Source organism: Chrysochloris asiatica, unplaced genomic scaffold, assembly GCF_000296735.1.
Source record: "Chrysochloris asiatica unplaced genomic scaffold, ChrAsi1.0 scaffold00041, whole genome shotgun sequence".
Lineage (NCBI taxonomy): Eukaryota > Metazoa > Chordata > Mammalia > Afrosoricida > Chrysochloridae > Chrysochloris > Chrysochloris asiatica.
The window spans coordinates 20,979,082-20,987,254 of NW_006408559.1; positions in this window are offsets into that span (position 1 = coordinate 20,979,082).

An 8,173-nucleotide genomic window follows, 5' to 3' on the forward strand; every position below is an offset into this window, starting at 1 on the left:
GTGGTTACGAATCGGGCTGCGAACCTTAAGGTCAGCGGTTCGAAACTACCAGCCGCTCCGCGGGAGAAAGATGAGGCTTTCTACTCCTGTAAGGATTTACACCCTCGGAAACCCTGTACAGGGTCGCTATGGGTCGGAACTGACTCGACGGCACTTAACAACAACAACAAAACAACATGGAGTACAACTGGGGTGAAGATGGTCTTGGACAAATTAATAGGATTGGGTTTTTATTTTAATAAAAGAGATTCACTTTTTCCCCATGGAGTTTAAGCTTAATTTTAATCATCTCTCTATTACGGACATAGCACTGAAATGCAGAATGTAAAGTCAGCAGGCACTGCATTCGGAGTGTTCCTGTCTGGCAGAGCTCACCTGTGAACACAGACAGGCTGCTAAAGAGATGTCTGAAGTTTTCATTGATTTGGTCCTAAATCAATGTCACAAATCAAATATTTTCTTAGTACCTGTTCCCGCTCTACAGCCCTGAGTCCATTTGGACTAGTAAGTACCCCACTGGGAAGACCAAAGCTGCCCCATAGGGTTCCTTTCTCCAGAGGAGAGATCCTTCTGTTAGCAGTCACCAAGACTCCTTTCTATTCGTATCTGCTGCTGCCATCAGGAGCTCTGTTAGCGTACTGGTTACGAGTCGGGCTGGCAACTAGCAGCCATGCCGCAGGAGAAGATGAGTCTCCCGTAGAGACTGACATCCTCAGAAACCCCATACAGGGTCGCTATGCGCAGAACCTGCGACAGCACTTAACAGCTATGCACAAAAGAAGAGTCCTGATGTGGCACTGTGGATTAAAGTGCTGGAATGCAAATGGTTTGAAAACACAAGGTCAGAGGTTCAAGCTCATCAGCCCTTCCTTGCAAACCCTATACTGACTCAATGGTATTTAACAACAACAACCATGTGCACAAAAGGAATCCTCGTATGGCACTGGAAGGTAAGCACTCAACTGCAAGTTTGTTGGTTCAAAGTCACCAGGTGCTCCTCGGAAACCCTATACAGGGTCGCTATGAGTTGGAATCAACTGATGAAACTTACTAACAACAACATGTGTTACTGGTGTGGACTGTAGGACCACAAGGTCTTCAAACCCACCAGTCACTCCTCGGAGACCCTATACCAGGTTGCTTTGAGTCGGAACTGACTCAGTGGTACGACACATGCAATATCCTTTTCTAAGAGAAAGGAGAAAGAAAAGCATCTTATCCACAGGGCGTAAAGGGTGTAAGGACAGCGCTCTATAAGCAGAAGCTAAGTTGTCTGGTTTTTGGTTGGGAGAAGGGAAAGAGGAAAGGACACACAATCTCCAGGGGAAACCTCCTAGAAGTCTAGAAGGTCAGTGGAGTTCAAGGGGTGAAAGGCACAAAGTGATTGAAGAGTCAGTTTGTCCTCACTGTTCTTTAGACTGCCTAGATGACTTGAAGAGTCTTAGTTGAATGCCTCACCGTTGGAAGAAGGACCAGCCCCACGGTATCTGTAGCTCAAAGACCTGCTTCCTCCCAACCCTTTTAAAAACAGGTAAGTCCAGCACTTAACCAATGTGCCCCAGGCTGGTGTCACTGAGTGGGCTCTAACTCACAGTGATCCTATATAGTGCTTCCAAGGAGCACCTGGTGGGTTTGAACTGCTGACCCTGTGGTTAGCAGTCCAGTACTTATCTTATAGCACCACACCAAGACTTCAAAACAAGGAAGAGGAGACGTGTTCGTGTATAACGAAGAAAAACTAAAACACGTACTTACCTGTCAAAATATTTAGGCCAAGACTGACAATCAGTTCTACATGAGATTCTAAAACGATAGTTACATTTAATTTACTTTTAATATTCTCATTTATCCTTTAAAGAAAATAAGTTTAAGAAAAGTTTTAACACACTAATAAATTAAAAGATCTGAATTAGCCAAAACTGACTATGGAAAGGTTACCAATTACTATGACCTGTAGTACTTAAAGCTAGATACTTTAAGAAAGGAAAAAAAAAAATCTCCGTGCCACATGCCAGGCTTCTGGTATGGTGCTGTAAGCTAAGCACTGAACTGCTAACCTCAACCTCGGCAGTTCAAACATACTAGCTGCTCCTATAAATCAGAACTGACTTGAGGACAAACCCTGACCCACAACCATAAAAAAGTTCTTTCAAACATTATCTATCTATATGGGATCATAAGATGCATTGGTAGTACAGTGGATTATGAGTCAGGCTGCTAACCACAAGGTCAGTAGTTTGAATCCACCAGGAGTTCCAAGGAGGAAAATGAGTCTTTCTGCTCCCATAAAGATTTACAGTCTCAGAAACCCTACACAGAGTCTCTATATGAATCAGAACCGACTAACTCAATGGCACACAACCACCACCCCATACAGGATCAAACTGACAAGAGACAGGAAACTGAGGGTGTAGTGAGTTTATGTTTACTGAAAACACCTCAGAAAAGGGTGGGTGGTTGCAAGACACAGGTAGAAACTGTGGAGCTGGCATCTGGTTCTGCTGTATAAAAAGTTCAACACCAACAAAATAAATTATAAAAATTTTTAAGAATTAAAGAAAATAACTTATGGATTAAGAATAAACTCATTTTCACATACTTTTGATACAGAGGAAGAAAGAAAAGGGAGCCCAGAAATCAGAATTAAACACGAGGCAGTTATTGACTGAAATCTTACAACCAAAGTCTTGAGGAATGTTGAAGCCTGCACCCCCCTCCTTGCTTGGGCAGTTGTAAAGATGTGCATGACATGCCCAGGGCGAATAGTTGAGCAGCACATCCTGTGTCATGCCATTATGGAAGACCACTCCAAAAATGCTGTCTTTTTACTTCCATATGAGATATTTCACTAGTCTGACTGGTGTACCCAGCGCCCTAGGCATAATTTTAAAGGACAAACTGCTGGGGTAAAGGAGACACCAGTCCCTAGAAAGGTCTGAACCAGGATTCCTAAGAACCACGCACGCATGAGTGTGCCAAATAATAAGTTTTGTCTGCCCCTACCAGAGACCTCTACAGTGGAATCCATCTTAAAGAAATGCTGTGTGGACCCAATTAACATGACACCTCCCCCCCCCCCCCGCAAATAGGCCAATTCCTGGAAATTCCAGCCTACCCTATGAATAAAGGTCTTTTTCTTAAGTGTATAAGGTTTCCTAGGAGCCGCTGGTAAGCTTGAACTGCCGACCTTATGGTTCAAAACAACTTTGCAGTCCAGTGTATTATATTCCAGCAAGGCTCTGGAGAGACAAGGGTAAGCACCGCATTAAGTCCTTCTAGACTCAGCTTGCAGTCCTGGCGTGCACTGGACCGCAAAGTTAGTTGGCACTACAAGGTCAGCGGTTCAAATTCACCAGTTGCTCCTTGGAAACCCTATACAGGGTCACTATGAGGCCGAGCTAATTTGATGACACTAATAAACAGCAACATATTTACTATCTAAGACCAAGCAAGGCCCAGGTATTTACACAAGCGAAATTCAAACTGTTGTCCATAAAAGAGCTTCACAAATGCTCATAGCAACTGTATTTCTGTCTCAGCTTCTTGTGCTACAGTAACAGAAATACATGGGGATGGCTTTCACAAATGTGCTCTCTCAGGTTAGGAAGCTAAAGTCCCAATTCAGGGAGCCTCTCTCTCTGTTCTGAGTGTCTTCATGTGGCACGGCATCTCTATTTCTGTTCCCTCATCTCAGCTTCTCTCAGCTTGCAGGTTCAATCTCTTCTATAGCTTCAAGAAACACCCTACACTAATCCTGTTCTCATTAACAAAGAAGGGCTATTACTAAATGTCATTATAACCACAGGTATAAAACAAAAACCCAAGCCCACTACCATTGAGCAGATTCAGACTCATCTTGCTCCCTTAGAGCAGCTTATGCATTTGAAATGCCAACCTTGTGATTAACAGTTTAGCATTAGTAAAGTGCCACTGTTGTTGTTAAGTGCCGTCGAGTCGGTTCCAACCCATAGCGACCCTGTACAGGGTTTCCAAGGGTGTAAATCCTTACGGGAGTAGAAAGCCTCATCTTTCTCCCACAGAGCGGCTGGTAGTTTCGAACCGCTGACCTTAAGGTTCGCAGCCCGATTAGTAACCACTACTTAACTATAGGCACAGTTAACATTTACAACACATATTTTGGGGGAACACAATTCACAACAAGAGCCAAAACTGGAAACTGCTCCAGTATCCATCAATAGGTAAGTGACTCATCAATTGTGGTAATTCATACAATGGATTACCACTTAGAATGCCATTTACACACAGTTCCTGAATAGGAGCAAGAGGATCAGCGTCAGAGATGGAGGCTGCATGTCCAGGAACAGAAAAGAGGAAAGACCCGTGAGGTAACTACAATGTTATACAGCCTGTGGGACGTGATGATGAAACAGGTGGATACAATGCTCAAGCTCTTGGAACTCTTAAAATATGTGCATGCTATTGTATATAAATGAGACTTCAATCAAGTTGATTTCTAATTAAAATATTCATTCCTTTCTGGAAAGCAATTTGTAAATACCTATGAAAATGTGGTCATCTTGGTTAGATGACCAAAAAGATGGTGCAGGGCAGGTCGTCATGGCAACTACCACACCATATCTTGAAACTAGAAAATCCAGTGTTTAAAGATATGGAAAGATGGGCCCTTCTTCTGTCCCCGAGGAGTAATGGTAGCTTTCACTTACTGAGAAAGCACACCCAGTCTAGTGGCTGAGTGTTGTTGGTAAGTGCCATAGCGACCCTGCACAGGGTTTCCAAGGAATGGCTGATGACTTTGAAGCACCATCCTTGGGGTTCAAGCCAACCTTGAGGTCTGAACAGCGCCACAACAGGACTCCTAGTAAGTGTCGAGAGTTGTTGTTATTAAGTGCCGTCGAGTCAGTTTCAACCTATAGCAACCCTGTATAGGGTTTCTGAAGAGCAGCTGGTGGGCTTGAACTGCGGACCTTGCAGTTCAAACGACTGCAGTCCAGTTCATTAGTCCAGGACTCCACCAAAGCTCTTTAGCTGGCTGTTATGTTGTTAGGTACTATCAAGTCGGTTCCTATTCACAGCAATCCTGTATAGGGTCCAAGAAGCACTGGTAAGCTTGAACCACTGACCCTGTGGTTAACAGTCCAGTGCTTAACCTACAGCACCACACCAGGACTATCCTTAGCTGGTGGGCCTTAAGCAACAAGCAGATTATGTTTTGTTTAGCAATCTGGAACTTTCAACCAAATGCTCAAATTTATATCCTTTCTCCAACTACTTAATTATCTCTGCATCTATTACAGTTCCCATGTAAATTAATGAACATAAAGCACTTGTAGCAGTGCCAAGCACAAAAAAGGTTAAAGAAGTAAATTATTTTTAATGAAATACCTTTAAAAAAAGGTGATAAATAACTTGATTCCATTATTTCCTATATATGAATAAGTAAGGAAAAGGTTAGTAAGATACACCTAAAGAGCTCTGGTAGCGTAGTGGTTACGAATCGGGCTGCGAACCTTAAGGTTAGCAGTTCGAAACTACCAGCCATTCCGCGGGAGAAAGATGAGGCTTTCTACTCCCGTAAAGATTTACACCCTCGGAAACCCTGTACAGGGTTCGCTATGGGTCGGAACTGACTCGACAGCACTTAAGAACAACAACAACAACAACTGTAGACAATAGGATCAAAGGTCAAGAAAGTGTTCTGTTTATAAACATTTAAATTGTTTGATACGTTTAACTGAACATATACATACCGTTCTAAATAAAACATGCGTAGAATCATTTCCTTTGAGTCAGAAACAACTAGATGGCAAGGGATTTGGTTTGGGTTTGTTGCTATTATGGTTAAGTGCCATCGAGTTGGCTTCAACCCACAGCAACTCTATATAGGGTTTGTGAGGTTGTAAATCTTTACGGGAGCAGAAAGTCTCATCTTTCTCCCACCGAACAGCTGGTAGATTCGAACTGCTGACCTTGAGGCTAGTAGCTCAGCTAGTAATCCTCTATGCTCCCAGAGCTTCTTTTAGGTTTGGGTTTTGGGAGTATATAGTTCAAGTTGAAAAGTGTTTATCTCCATGAATGATAAAGTAAATCAAGTCTTAAAGATTATTTCTTAAACATTCTGTGCGAGGTATAATTGTAAAGGTTTCATACGTAATTCATCTGCTCACAACAACCTTAGGAGATAATTACTGTCATTATCAACACCATTTGGTTAGGAGCCCTCAGCTGGCTAAAAAAGCAATCCTCCAAAAAGCAATCCTCCAAGACACTTAAGGAGCTCTGGTAGCACAGTGGTTACAAATTGGGCTGCGAACCGTAAGGTCAGCAGTTCGAAACTACCAGCTGTTCCATGGGAGAAAGATGAGCCTTTCTACTCCCGTAAAGATTTACAGCCTTGGAAACCCATTGCAAGGTCAGAACCGACTCCACGGCACATAACCACTACCGCCAGCAAGACCCTTATTCTACCTAGGGCATTAGACAGAGTGAGCCTCGCATAAAACTAGAATTATGTTTTTTAAGCTATAAATTTTTGATTCAGAAATTTCATTCTTCTTGGAGCTGTTGTGACTTGAATCATCCAAGAGACAGGAAGCTAAGAGCAGATCATTTTAACTCAAACCAGTGCCTAGAACTAGTTCATTTCGACCCCTGCTGAGAACCAGCCTTCTCATCCAATATGCTGACCCAGAATCTTTTGTTAAAATGTTGTTGTCATCAAGTGACATCAAGTTGATTCTGACCCATAGTGACCCTGTATAGGGTTTCCAAGGAGCAGATGGTGAGCTTGAACCTTGCAGTTCAAACGGCTTTGCAGTCTGGTGCGTTAACAGAGTCTGATAAAATATAGCATCGGATTCAGTCTATCCATCAGATTCAGTCTCTCCAGGGTGGAAAAGGCAGGTTCTCAGCAGCAAGTCAAACAGGAATGACCTGATGATGAAACAAATTCAAGTGTGGATCCAGCTGGATAAACCTGGGCAAGTTCTTCACTTCCCTAATTGCAGTTTGCTTAGCTATAAAGATCTACAGGTGGTTTGTTTAAGAAATAAAATAAAGTATCTAAAGACGCTCAGCTGCTCCAGAGCCGTCCTCTTGGGCGAGACCAAGCAGAGGAAGGATCAGAGCAGCCACCAACGCCTAACAGAACCGCGGAGATAAAGGTGTGGACTTTTTTTTTTTGGTATCTGTTCATTGATCTCTCACAGTCTGCGCACCTCCATTCTGGTGGCTAGAGGGGGTGCCTGAGCGAGTGGACACCCCACCACCCCTCAGGATTCTACTACGCATGCACATAGATCTCAAAATTTAAAGAGGCAGTTTCCACTTAAAACCAAAACGGCCACAGCCAGCCCTGAACGGCTTATAACTAGAAAAAAAAAAAAGCCTGAACAGGGATTGTAGAGTGGGACAGGCAGAGTAAAAAGGAAATAGGCCAAATTTTAAATCCTGAGTTATGTCACAATGACCAACAGTGGCATCTTGAAATTTCTCAGGAAGAAGAGTGAAAAGGGAAGCCCAACTCCTGATCACATCTACCTGGAAGCAATCAGAAAGCATAAAAAATACCAAAATACACACCCATCTAAGTATTAAGGCCACAGATAAACCCTGAATATGCCCAAAAAACAGAAACAGATGACCATATAAGCACATGTCCAGAAATGAGATAAAGTGACTGAGGCAAATGAGCTGGAAGTAGACCTACACTCCATATTGGAAGATGGTAGCCATTGGAAATGCCAGAGAATTAATTCAGAAAAATTACTATAAAATCTATCAAAACACTATATAATGGAGTTGAGAAAAATAAGGAAGAAGTCAGGAAAGCGCTACAGGAACAATCAAATAAAATACATACAGCACTGGAAACAATTCAAAACCTACAGAAAGAGGTCCAAACAATTAATAATAGAATGTTAGAAATGGACAATATACTAAAAGGGCAAAGGAGTAGAACTGAAGAGAGAGAAGCCAAAACTAATGAGCTTGAAGATAAATCTCTCAACACTACTAAGATAGAAGAGCAAACACAAAAAAGGATAAAAAAAAAAGTCTGAAGAAGGTCTAAGATGCAACATGAAGAGGAATAACGTAAGGATTATCAGCATTCCGAAACAGGAAGAATCATACAAGTCCACAGAGGAGACAGTCGAAAAGCTTCTGGAAGAAAATTTTCTTAACAGCCTGAAAA